Below are 12,631 nucleotides of genomic sequence, written 5' to 3' on the forward strand. Positions count from 1 at the left end.
AGATAGAGAAGTTTGCAGGGATAACATCCACCTTTTCAGTAAAGCAAGAGAATGAAAGTTATTTGCTGAGGTAGGTGGCTGGGGTTGGGTGTCTGGTAGACATGAACAGAAGTAGTTGTTTTGGTAAACATGGTCAGGGACCAGCAAATAAGGCTGTGGAATGGCAAAACAGAAATGAGAATAAGCTATACCACCTCTCCCACCCACAAAGGACAAAAATACAGTTTATTTCTCCTTTAGCAATGCAGCAATAGGCAGACTAGGAAGAATCAATACAAGGAAAGGCCAGTATGAAGAAGATCCATTTGGGGACGAGGCCCACTCTTCCAATATAAAACCGAGTTGTCCGTTTTTTCCACCCTCACTACCAACTGCTCTACCTCAGGCCCTTATCAGATGAGTACTGCAACTGCTTCCTACCAGGCACCCAGGCTTCCAGCCTTTCCCCCCCTCAGATTCATCCTTCGTTTCACTTATCACTCTATTGTATTTGTTTTTAATTAACTGTCTCACCCATTAGGCTATGAGCAACTTGAAGGCAGTCTTCCAGTCTTCTCTGTGCCCCTGGGGTCTAGCACAGAATATGGAATGTAGTAGACACTCAGTAATGGTTCTTTGAATGAAAACCACTGGAGCGATATTTCTAAAACATAAACCTGATCATGCCACTTGCCTGCTTAAACATTTTAAATGATCTTTAGCATGGTACTCCAGCGCCCCCATGGGCTGATCCCATGTGCTTCCATAGCTTCATTTCCTGCCACCTTCTCCCCTTTCCCACCCATATCCCTGTCTTAAGTTAACCATACTTAACTAGGACGTGCAGTTCCTCAGCAGGCTGTATGCTCTTACCTTTGTGCTTTTATACATGCTTTCTCCCTATCTGAAATACCCTAGCAAAGTCCTGTGCAGTGGTACCAGGGTGAGCCTTGAACATCCTTCTGCCAGTTACCAAGGTGAAACTAAAGTCAAAGCTTGTGGCCCGACCTACTTTTATCTTTCTTTGCCCTTCTCCGAAAATAGTTGAGCCTAGCCTATGTGCTTATTGGGCATGTGGTAACCTGATGCCGAGGGTGAGTAGTGAGTCAGGTTCCCATGTGTTTTGTATATGTCTGTCACAGTTGTTCTGTGTGTGCCTTCCCAAACTATTTCTCACAATGTTCCCTCTGGTCTTTCTTCTAGCTAGCTCCCCGCTCCAACTCATTCCAAGTCAGTTGTAAAGGACTCTGAGGTCCCTGGTTCTGGATGGTACTGACAAACCCTGTAAGCTTCCAGGGCTACGATGGAGGGCGAGACAGGGTCAGGCCTGGGCTAGGCTAGGTAGCTAAGAAATGTTCTGTTGCGGATGTGTAGGTTGAGAAGCCGGATGTGTTTTCAAAAGCCCCTTCAGAAATCAAAGGCCTTTTCTGCACCTGCATGGGGGCCTGCCTTTTGCTATTTGGACCAGATAGGAAGGGCTACTTACACAGCTCTGAAAGCTTGATGACAGGGGCAATAGGTTCCTATGTTGCTTATTTTGAAGAGGAGATCAGGCCATATTTCTAGCCTTTTACTGAAGCTAGCAACTTAAGTTTTTAAAATTTCACCTCAAAAGGAAACATACACGTATATACACACTATTTTCTAGCTGAAGGTTTTCAATAATAGTAATGATCATCATGATGACCACAGTTATTAATGATATATTATATGTATCAAAATTGCTAAAAGAATAGATTTGTAAGGTTCTCGCTGCAAAAAAAATGATAAGTTGGTGGGATGATGAATATGTTAATTAGCTGGGCTGAATTTTTTGCATAGTATACATAGATCAAAACATCACACTGGAGCCCATAAATATATACAATTATTATTTGTCAATTAAAAATAAATAATAAAAATACTTCATAAAAAAATCACATAATAATTTTAAAATGGAACAAAAAAAAAACAATAATTCTGAGTCCTTTAGACACTTTGTAAACACTAGTCCTAGATCCTATGTAAATACTAGTCCTAGATCCTATGTAAATACTTAGTCCTAGGAAGTATTTTCTTTCTTTCTTTCTTTTTTTTTTTTTTGAGACAGAGTCTTGCTCTGTTACCCAGGCTGGAGTGCAGTGGTGCAATCTTGGCTCACTGCAACCTCCACCTCCCAGGTTCAAGCGATTCTCCTGCCTCAGTCTCCTCAGTAGCTGGGATTACAGGCGCACACCACCACACCCAGCTAATTTTTGTATTTTTTTTAGTAGAGACGGGGTTTCACCATGTTGGTCAGGCTGGTCTCGAACTCCTGACCTTGTGATCCACCTGCCTCGGCCTCCCAAAGTGTGGGATTATAAGCGTGAGCCACCACGCCCAGCCCTAGGAAGTATTTTCTAAGTTCCAGTGCCATCAAAGCTTATAAAATTTTTAGAGGCAAATCAGTGAACTTAAGCAACCCACTCCCAACCAGTCTTTGTCTCTCTCCATATACACCCTGTTCCCAGAGATGGAGGGAGGAAAGAAGAAAGCTGCTTTTATCCTTTGCCGTGGCCTGGGACTGCTGGGGCTTTAAATCTTTGTATGTTTGTGTAGGAGGATGAGGATGGGGACTTTCTGACTGCTATTCATCCACCTATTCATTCAATTTACTCATTCAACATATATTTATTAAGTAACCTACTGTGTGCTGGGCACTTGGTAAAGGGATATAATCTTATCTATCCTGCCAGTGGCTTCTCCCAGGTCTCTGAGAGTGTTTGGAGCTCATACCCTCTTCTCTTTAACAAGCATGACAGTTAAAAGAGTAAGGGCTGGTATGGACAAAAGCAGGAAGGTACCTGGGGTAGTAGTCATTGAGGGGAGTCATGGAGGAGCTGTATTTTCCCGAATTATTCAAGATCCATTTTGTTTCCCCAATTTGTTGAGGCTTTTTCTACATATGAGATCCAAGAGGGTGTGAAGATGAGACTTAGGCGTGACTGGCAGACTGTCCTGAGCCCAAAACTGTACCTTGAGTACCAGTGATGATTCTAGATCACAGCATTTCAACCCTCAACACAGAAGCAGAATCCTGGACTGGCTACCGAGGGGCCCCTGCCAGCTGCTGGCTCCAAAGTTGGTTTTGTCTGTGGGCTAGATCGGTGTAAGTTGGGGTCCAGGCTGCTCGCTCAGCAGTCTGATTGATCTCCAGGGCTCTTTTGTCTCCTCCTCCCCAGTGGAAGCCTCTCCCCCCTCCCCCTCTCCCCCTCTCCCCCTCTCCCCCTCTCCCCCTCTCCCCCTCTCCCCCTCTCCCCCTCTCCTCCTCTCCCCCCTCCGCCTCTCCCCCTTTCTCCCTCTTCCCCCTCTCCTTGTCTCCTTCTCTCCCCCTCTGCTTCTCAGGCTCTTCCGCTTTCCTCCTCTGCTTCTAATGAATTGACATCTCCAAGAGCCGCCACATCTCTGGTAGTTTTACAAAACTGTCCTTGCTCTTCCTGCGTTTGCCCAGTCAAGGGTATTTTTGCCTGAGGTCGGAATGATGCTGTTAGTCCTGGTGATATGATTGCATAGCAACACAGAGCAGCTCTGAGAGGGGAGGAGGAGGAGAAGAAGGAAGACAGGGAAGTGGGAGAGACAGAGGGAGAGTGTGCATACAGCAGCTGTCGGCATCCCTGTCTCAGGGACTTCTTTGCTGATTCACAGAGGCAGCCCAGCCTCGGCCTCCCAGCTTACAGCTGCCGCCTGCTTCTCAGACCTGACGGAATCAGAAGGTAGGCCACAGAAAAATTATTTCCAAGCCTTGCCCTTTTTCAGCTGGCTGAGGGGAAATGACTGAGGGAGGGGAAGCTCCAGAGGTACTGTGTGGCGGGCGAGGGGTGGGGGGAGAGAGGGAAAATGTGTGTGTGTGTGTGTGTGTGTGTGTGTGTGTGTGTGTGTGTGTGTACGCGTGCCTGCCTGCGGTCTGCTTGCATGTGCCTTTAGGGGAAAACTTGCATTTAAAAATGCCCACAATAAAGTAGTCACCATTTAGATTCATAAAGAAAAAAAAAAAAGATGCCCAAGAATAGAAACTCAAGCCGATTTGAGCAACTAAGGTCTCAAAATGAATAGGAAGGAGGTACACAGTTTGCTTCTTTGAGAAGAGAGGGGCATTTATTTTAGGTTCTCAATAGCATGCTTTTTGTCCAAGGGTGTATTTCTTGGCAGGAGGGAAGGAAAGGTGTGTGGAAAGCATTGGCTAACAAGGGAGGAGAGAGGAAACATGGGACCTTGGAGCAGTTTCCCTGAACAAATGAGTATTCTGACCAGCAGACAGGACACAGGAGTTCTTTGCTGAAGTAAACCAGGCTCTGACCTAAGAGCCTGGAGCTGAAGGGCTCATCTCATCTCTGTATTTACTTCCTGGCTCTGTTGTTTTTCCTGTGACATTTTTTCCCTCTTACCTTCTCCCCTGGTTTCCTTTCTACACCCTGTAATCAGGAGGCATCTTTCCACTCTTGAAAGCATAGCTTGGAGTGGTTTCAAATAGGGCTTGCTTCTCTTGGAGTCCAACACCCTATCACCTGCTGCTCTCACCACCTTTCCCGGCATCAGACCAAGTGCCCCAGCCTAGTAAGTGGGCCTGAGACTATATGGGTAGTTAATGTTTATCCTTCCTTTGGTAGGCGGGTCGAGCCAGGCCTCACAGGTGTTGGGTCTAAGCAAGTGGCAAGGCTGGGATGGGGTGGGGTGGGGTGGAGTGGGGTAGAGGAGAATGTCAGCAGCAGCTGCCGCCTGCTTCCGTTGAAAGCATGGTGCATGCTGTCTGGAAAAGAACATACTTTTTAAAAATGTTTTCTTTTTGATTGTCAAAAGAACAAAAGCCTTAAAAAAGCTCTATGTCTAGTTCATCTTAATTCCTGACTTTTCTAAAGAATCCTTGTTTCTAGATGAAAGGCCCTCAGGTAAATCACTTTTTAAAAGGCCTGTGGGAACCACAAGTCTCAGGAGATTTTCCTTCTAAGGTTTGCGTGGGGAGATGATCCCAGAGAATCTCAGGGCCTTCTAAGGAAACCTCCGTGAAAAGGCAGTGTTGGAAGTGGCAGTGTTGTGTCCTGTTTCTGAAAGAAGACCAAGCCCCTCTGTCTCTGGGTTGGCAGGCCTCTGTCCTGTAGTCTTGCTTTCTGTAAACCATTGCTGGGGGTTGAAGGCACATGGAAAGAGCTCCTCTTCCTGTGAGATTTGTACTTCTAGGCATTCAGCCTCAGCTAAGTAGCTCTGTGCTCCAGGTCAGATTACCCTTCAAGTCCACCATAAAGGAGGGGAGCATATCTTGAAGCAATGAATTTAGCAAAGGCCCCAAGCTAGATGCGGAGAGCACATCTGGGATTCAGCCCTTCTAACTGTAGATGCTCTGAAGTTTCTGATGTTGGATCTGCCACCATGCCAGCTAGGATGGGGTCTCACTAATGAAGGCCAAGAAGATAGCCTTCTAAACCTCTCAGGGATACACACTCAGAGGAAACCCATTCAGTGGAAATTATACTATGAAATGACATTCCTTCCTTACGAAGGATTCTAAACATGCATCAGCAACAAAAATTGCAAGTGAGATAAATCCTTCTAGGATAGGGTTTACCAAACCAATGTTCTGTAGAGCCCCATCCTGAAAGAATGTTAATAGATTATGTTTTAAAATAAGCGTTGGGTGTGTGTGTGTGTGTGTGCATGCATGTGTGTGTATTCTGCAGTTCAATACTTTTTTGGAAATGCTTCTTAACCAAATTCTCATTTTGGAGAGTCACAGTGTATGTAACGCATATTAAAGACTCTGAGAAGTACTGCTGTAAATGAATCTGTTTAATTTTATTTAATCCAGTACATCCCAGACTGGTTTGACCAGGGAACACTTTTCTGTATGGAAAACACTTTTTGCCTCTTGCAGATACAGTTTGGGGAACTGCTGCAAAAATAAAATAAAATAAAATAAAAAATAAAAAAATAAAAAACTGGAAGAAATCGTCACATGGATAACACTTGTAAAATAATCTAGTCCAACAATGCATTTCTAAACATGAAAAACCCAAGAGGTTAATCATATTGTTTTCCTTCCCATAGCTGATGAGAATCTGGGATTATCTCCTGATTCCCCAGCCCACTGTACCCAACTGCTGCTTCTCTAGCAGGTCCCTTCCTGTGAAACTAGTCCCAGGAAAATGAAGCAGATTTAAGGAATAATCCTTAAATTTTGAGTGCAACATTTACATTTAATACATTTCTTCTAGTATTTTGCTATATGCAAAAATTGTCAACTTTCTTTTCAGCATGGGCTTTGTTGCATTCTTTTAAACAATGTGTTATGAAATATCTTTGTTCATTCAAAAAGGTATAAAAATAATATGGTGAAAATCAGGTTATTCATTGCCCAGCTTAATAAAGAAACATTACCAGTAGAGTTGAAACCTTCTGTCTATTCTCCATGATTAAAGTTCTCTCTTTCCTTCCAAAGTAACCACTATCCTGGATTTGGTGTTTATTATTCCCATGCATTGATTTATATACTTTTACTACACATGTATATATTTTTAAACAACATATACTACTGCTTTATATGTTTTAAAAGTTTATATCAGTGGTGTATCATATGTATTCTTCTGCAATGTGATTTTTCTTTTCTTTTTTTCCCCCCCAAGAGACAAGATCTTGCACTGTTATCCAGGCTGGAGTGAAGTGGTGTGATCATAACTCACTGCAGTCTCGAGCTCCTGGGCTGGAGTAATCCTCCAGCCTCACCACCCCCCAGGTGGCACCACCATGCCCAGCTAATTTTTTTTCCTTCATAGAGACAGGGTCCTGCTATGTTGTCCAGGCTGATCTCAAACTCCTGGCCTCACGTAGTCCTCCTGCCTCAGCCTCCCAAAGTGTTGGGATTACAGCCATGAGCCACTGCACCTGGCTTGAAACTTATTTTTTCTATTCAATGTTATATTTGTGAAAAGCATCCATGTTGTAACACGGGTCTCTAGTTTACTCATTTTTTTCATTATTGTATACTCCTGTAATGACTATACCACACTTTATCTATTCTGCTGTTGATGGACATTTAGGCTATTTCTAGTTTTGAGCAATCACAGAGGTACTGTGATCATTCTTGTGTAGCTATTCTCAGGTGACAATTTCTACTGGGTAAATATCTGGGTGGAATTGTCCCCTTACAGGGTATGTGCATTGTCACCTTTGGGAGATATTGTCAAATCACTGTGCAAAATAGTTTACTAACTTACACTCCCACCATCAGTGTATAAAGGTTTCAGGTTTATTGCATTAATTGACTCTTAAGAGTTTTCTCCCATGGGGATGCATCTCTGATTTTTTTAATTGGATAATAAATTTTATTTCTCAAAATTGCTTGACAGCTAAACTTCTCAGGAATACGTTTCCTTGTTTTCATTTGTAAATGAGGGGATTGGCCTAGATGATCTCAAAGGTCCTTTCTAGCTTGAAAATCTGAGTTTCTATGATTTATTCATTAAATCAAGTACATCTGAAGCAGAACCTTGGTTTTTTGGGTGCATTGCAGGAATTATTTTAGGAACTGTAACAAAGTTTGTTACCAATGAAATGTGTATCTTCTCTCTTACTGCCATGCTGTCAGGTAGAAAGCCAGTGGTATGAGAGAAAAGGCAGTTACACAGTTGTTACCTTGGATTGGGGAGAGGATTCTGTAGCCCATGGGAAGGGGGTCTCCTTCCCATTGCCCTGTTCTTTACAGAACCTCTTCATCTTAGAAGTCTTCCCTATCTCTTGAATTTTTTCTCCCAAGAATAATAAATGTTTGCTTTTTTTTTTTTTTTTTGAGATGGAGTCTCGCTATGTCGCCCAGGCTAGAGTACAGTGGCACAATCTTGGCTGGGAGGCTGAGGCATGATAATCACTTGAACCCAGGAGGTGGAGGTTGCAGTGAGCCGAGATCATGCCACTGCACTCCAGCTGCACTCCAGCCTGGGCGACAGAGTGAGACTCCGTCTCAAAAAAAAAAAAAAAAAAAAAACAAAAAAAACGGATGTCCAGGCTTCCTTTCTGCACATACACACAGTAGATTTTTTAAAAATGTTTTTATAAAATTGGAGTTCCACTAAACATGCTATTCTGACATTTGTTTTCTTTGGCCTAAAATATATAACTTTGAAATCTGTCCAAATCAGTGCATATAGATCTACCTGTTTCTTTTTAACAGCTATGTAATATTCCGCCGTGTGAGTGGCTATCGTAATAGATAACATTTGAATATTTACTAAATGCCAGAAACCATGAATTAACTCCTCTCAGCAAATCTAAGAGGTAGGTCTTTTTGTTATCCCTGTTTCACAGATGTGGGGACTGGAGCACAGTAAGGTTGGGGAGCTTGTCCATATCTGTGCCGATAAGTAGCCAAGGTGCAAGCCAGAGCATCCTGGTTCAGAGCCTATGCCCCAGACAATAATGCTGTGATATGTCTCAGACGTAGTCTACTCACCAGTCCCCTGTTGGTGGACATTTGAGTGAATGCAGATTTTTGCTATTGCAAACAATACTGCAGCAGAATCTTTGTCCACTTCTGGAGGTCTTTTTGTAACATAGGCTCTTAGATTTCTCCGGTTTCTAGGTGGAAAGAGCTTATTTATTGAAAAAAAAATTATTGAGCTCTAGGCATTGGGGAGGCTCTGAGCTTAAAATAGGAGACTTGACCAGAATTTCACTTCTCAGATGTCCTGTAAAGGTCACTTAAGTGCTTTTCACGGTTTGCCAGCCTGGTGCTGCCCCAGACCTTAGACTCACTGCATCTTGTCTGTTTTTAATTGCTTGTGTCTTTGCCTGGGTAGTGGCATAACTGAGTCAATGCTTGGGCTCCCACCTGGTGGTCCATAGCCAAAAATTGTCTCCATTGTATCCATTGTATGGATACACTTGCCAGGTATCAGTGATTACAATGCCTCAGAGCCTGGGTTCTAGAATTTACAGAGGCAGAATAGCATAATGATAAATAACTTGTATTCTGAGACACAACTGCCTGGGTACAAATCCCAGCTCTTCACGATGTATTCACAATATGACTCTGAACAAGTTACTTACCATCTCTGGGCCCCCATTTTCTCATCCATACAATGAGGATAGCAATAGTAACTACTTTATAGGGTTGTCGTAAGGATTCAATGAGTTAATGTATGTAGACTGCTTAGTTAATATATATAAAACAAGAATACAGTTATTATTTATTTGGCTATGGAAAAGCTGGCACACCAATCTTTCCGTAAAATAGTTGGTGACCTCCTTGCATTTTGGTGGGGAGTGGAGAGGGGGCAAAGAATTAGCTGTTATTAAATAGGTAATGTGTTCACATGGGTCAAAATTCAAAAAGTACAAAATGATATTTAGTAAAAAATTTTATCTCCTATTGGCAACATGGGGCTTATGTGGTGTGGGGAATAATTCTGTTTCTCAACCTGAGAAGTGATTATATGAATTTACTTTATAATAATTTAATATACTTTACATATATGCTTTATGTACTTTTATAGGTATATTTCTCATTTTGAAAAGGGCAGAAATAGTAGAAATCCCAAAGACATGGGGAGAATTTTTACTGCTCAGTTCCCTTCTCCAGTGGTAACAGGCTCTTTTGTATACTTCCAAAGATATTTTTTTGCATCTATAAGCACATATTTTTAATATACAAATGTAGACTACCCACTGCCTTGATTTTTCTCTTGTTTTCTTTTTACTTAAGGTATATCATAAGAGATCATTTTGTATTGGCATATAAAGAGTTCTTAATTATTTTTTAAGTAGCTGTATAGAATTCCATTGTATGGATACACCATTATTTAATTAGTCCCCTAGTGATAGACGTTTAAGTTTTTGCAATTTTTTTTTTTTGCCATTTCAAGCCTTGTTTCAAATGCTGACATTGTACTTATTATTGTACTTGTTTCAAATGCTAGCATTGTACATTATTCCACACAAATTTAAGTAGCATATGTTCCTAGACATCTCCAGTTTTTGGGTGCTTAGCACTGTGTTAAAAATATGTGGGATATAAATAAATATCAGGTGTGGGTTTTGTCCTCCATGAGCCAACAATCTTGCTTTCATGTTGAAATCCTAATATTTCCCCTGTGTTTTTAAAGCTTTTTATCTCTGCTCAAGAGAAACAATGCCTTCCCACTGAATCCTCCTCAAACAGCCTGTGTATGGCTTTTAGAACCAGGAAGAGTATTTGCAGTAGCAAAAAGCCACAGTTTGGTGTCCAGCAGGATCCTTAGGGGAGGGCAGGGAAGGCTTATTGCCACCTAAAAAGCATCCTCCACACCTGCATATGTCAAAATCTTCTCTTTCACCTTAGCTCGAAAGCTTCTTTTCCATAAATACATCCCAAATCCCTCCAACTAGAAGTGAACACTTACTCCTCTGTGATCTCTTATAGCATGATTTCTGTGTCCTGCTGTCTCAGTCCATTTTCTGTTGCTTATAACAGAATACCTGAAACTGAGTAATTTATAAGAAAAGGAATTTATTTCTTACAGTTATGGAAGCTGAGATGTCCAGGTTCGAGGGGCTGCATCTGGTGAGCGTCTTCTTGCTGGTAGAAACTCTCTGAAGCATCCCAAGATGGCACTGAGTATCACATGGCTAGAGGGCTTAGTGTGCTAGTTCAGATCTCTCTTCCTCTTTTTATAAAGCCATGAATTCCGCTCCCATGATAACTTATTAATTCATTAATCCATGAGTGGATTAATCCATTCATGAGGGCAAAGCCCTCATCACCTCTTAAAGGCCCCAGCTCTCAATACTGTCACATTGGGGACAGATATTCAAACCACAGCACCCACGTAGGGTATGAATAATTTTCCCCACTAAAGTTATCATTTTTTTTGTTTATATGTCTTGTTTCCTACATTTGACCAGTTGGGGACCAAGTCTGATTCATCTTCAATCTCTCATAGCCTTTGCAAATTAAAAAGAGGAATAGGAAAAGAATCAGTATGTGCAGATGGTGATTTCAGATAGGATGGAGCTAGATAGAGGCAGAAGAATCTTTGTGTATAACAAAGAGTACTCGCCCAGGAATCAGGAGGCCCTGGTTCACTTGTGTCTCAGCATCTTCATCTGTAAAGTGGGATCTTAATTCTGGCTGGGATAACTTTACTAGGTTGTACTGAGGATCATGAAAGACAGCACAACAGACTACAAAGGCATGCTATATGAATACAGGGAATGATAGTGTTTGGTGCTTAGCAACCCTTAAACATTAACATTTGATACACTAGCAAACTAAGGCCTAGAGAGGCAATATGACTTGAGGTCACAGTCAGGGGCAAAGTCTAAAAAGAACAGAGGATAGTCATTTTAGGACCAGAAGAAATCTATTCCTTTTCTGCCTGTGTTAGGATTAGAAGGTCTGAATTCTCTGACTCCTGGGTTTATCTTAGTTTTGTTTTGTGAAGCCTTAACCTAGCATCAGGTCAGTAGAGGAATAAGAAAGAATCTTATAATCTGGAGAGAAATGAATCTCAAAAGAGAAGAAAAGAGATAGTTGATGAAAGAAGAGATACAAACGACCACTAAAAGTGTGGAGGAAAAGCTAAACATCTTTAGCAATTAAGGAAATGCAAAGTAATCCTCAAAATGCCATTTTCACTCACAAAGTTGGCAAATAAAGTAAGAATACATACTGTGGGCAAGTGTGCTGGGAAACTGGCATTCTCATACATTGCTAGTAGTAGTGTAAAATGATATAACTTTTTCTAGGGCAATTTAGACATATGTATCATAAACGCTTTGATCCAGGAATTCCCCCTTATAGGCAATTATCCTGTGGAAAGAATCACAAATATGCACAAGGTTGTTCACTGCACTTTGATTTATAAAAAAGAAGAACTATAAACATATGTCTAATTGTTAAACTATGGCGTATCCATTCAGTGGAATACTATACAATGACGATAGCTAACACTTATTGAGTTGTGTATTGTTGCCAGACACTGTGCTAAGTTATTTAAATTATTAACTTTAATCATTAGAATAATTCTGTGAGGATGCTATCATTATTTATCCCCATTTTGCAGATGAGGACACTGAGGCTCAGAGAGGTTAACTTGTCCTGGACCACACTGCTAATAGGTTGAATAGTGTGGATTTGACTCTAGGTCTGTCTGATGCCAGTGCCCATGGCCTCAATCACAGTGCTGTACTTCCTATGCAGCTGTTAAAAATCATGTTTTAGGCTGGGCGTGGTGGCTCACACCTGTAATATAAACACTTTGGGAGGCTGAGGCAGACTGATCACTTGAGCTCAGGAGTTTGAGACCAGCCTGGCAACATGGCAAAACCCAAAATACAAAACCCAAAAATACAAAAAATTATCCAGGCATTGTGGTGCACACCTGTAGTCCCAGCTACTTGGGGGTGCTGAGGCGGGAAAATCGCTTGAGCCTGGGAGGTTGCAGTGAGCCAAGATCACGCCAGTGCACTCCAGCCTGGGTGACAAAGTGAGAGACCCTGTCTCAAAAAAAAAAATCATGTTTTAAGGGAATAGTTAATGACATTCTAAAATGACCACGATATAATGGCAAGTGAAAAAAGCAGGATACGAAATGATAGCATGTGATGGCGATTTTATTTTAAAAGTGTATGTATATATTTTTCTGAGAAAAATTAAAGTTCATAGCTGTCA

At 41.6% G+C, this 12,631-nt stretch overlaps 1 protein-coding gene across 2 annotated transcripts in view; it reads left to right on the plus strand.

Moving 5' to 3' along the window:
• Positions 1-3,285: 3,285 nt before the first annotated feature.
• DRP2 (dystrophin related protein 2) overlaps positions 3,286-12,631 on the plus strand; it is a 42,153-nt gene continuing 32,807 nt past the window's right edge. The window contains exons 1-2 of one of the 2 annotated variants that reach the window (XM_024241145.3): positions 3,286-3,710; positions 8,156-8,259. The gene's annotated coding sequence lies outside the window, so the exon portion shown is untranslated. The remainder of the gene's footprint in view (positions 3,711-8,155; positions 8,260-12,631) is intronic. The other variant, XM_054544845.2, reaches the window with a different exon arrangement.

This window comes from Pongo abelii, chromosome X, assembly GCF_028885655.2.
Source record: "Pongo abelii isolate AG06213 chromosome X, NHGRI_mPonAbe1-v2.0_pri, whole genome shotgun sequence".
Lineage (NCBI taxonomy): Eukaryota > Metazoa > Chordata > Mammalia > Primates > Hominidae > Pongo > Pongo abelii.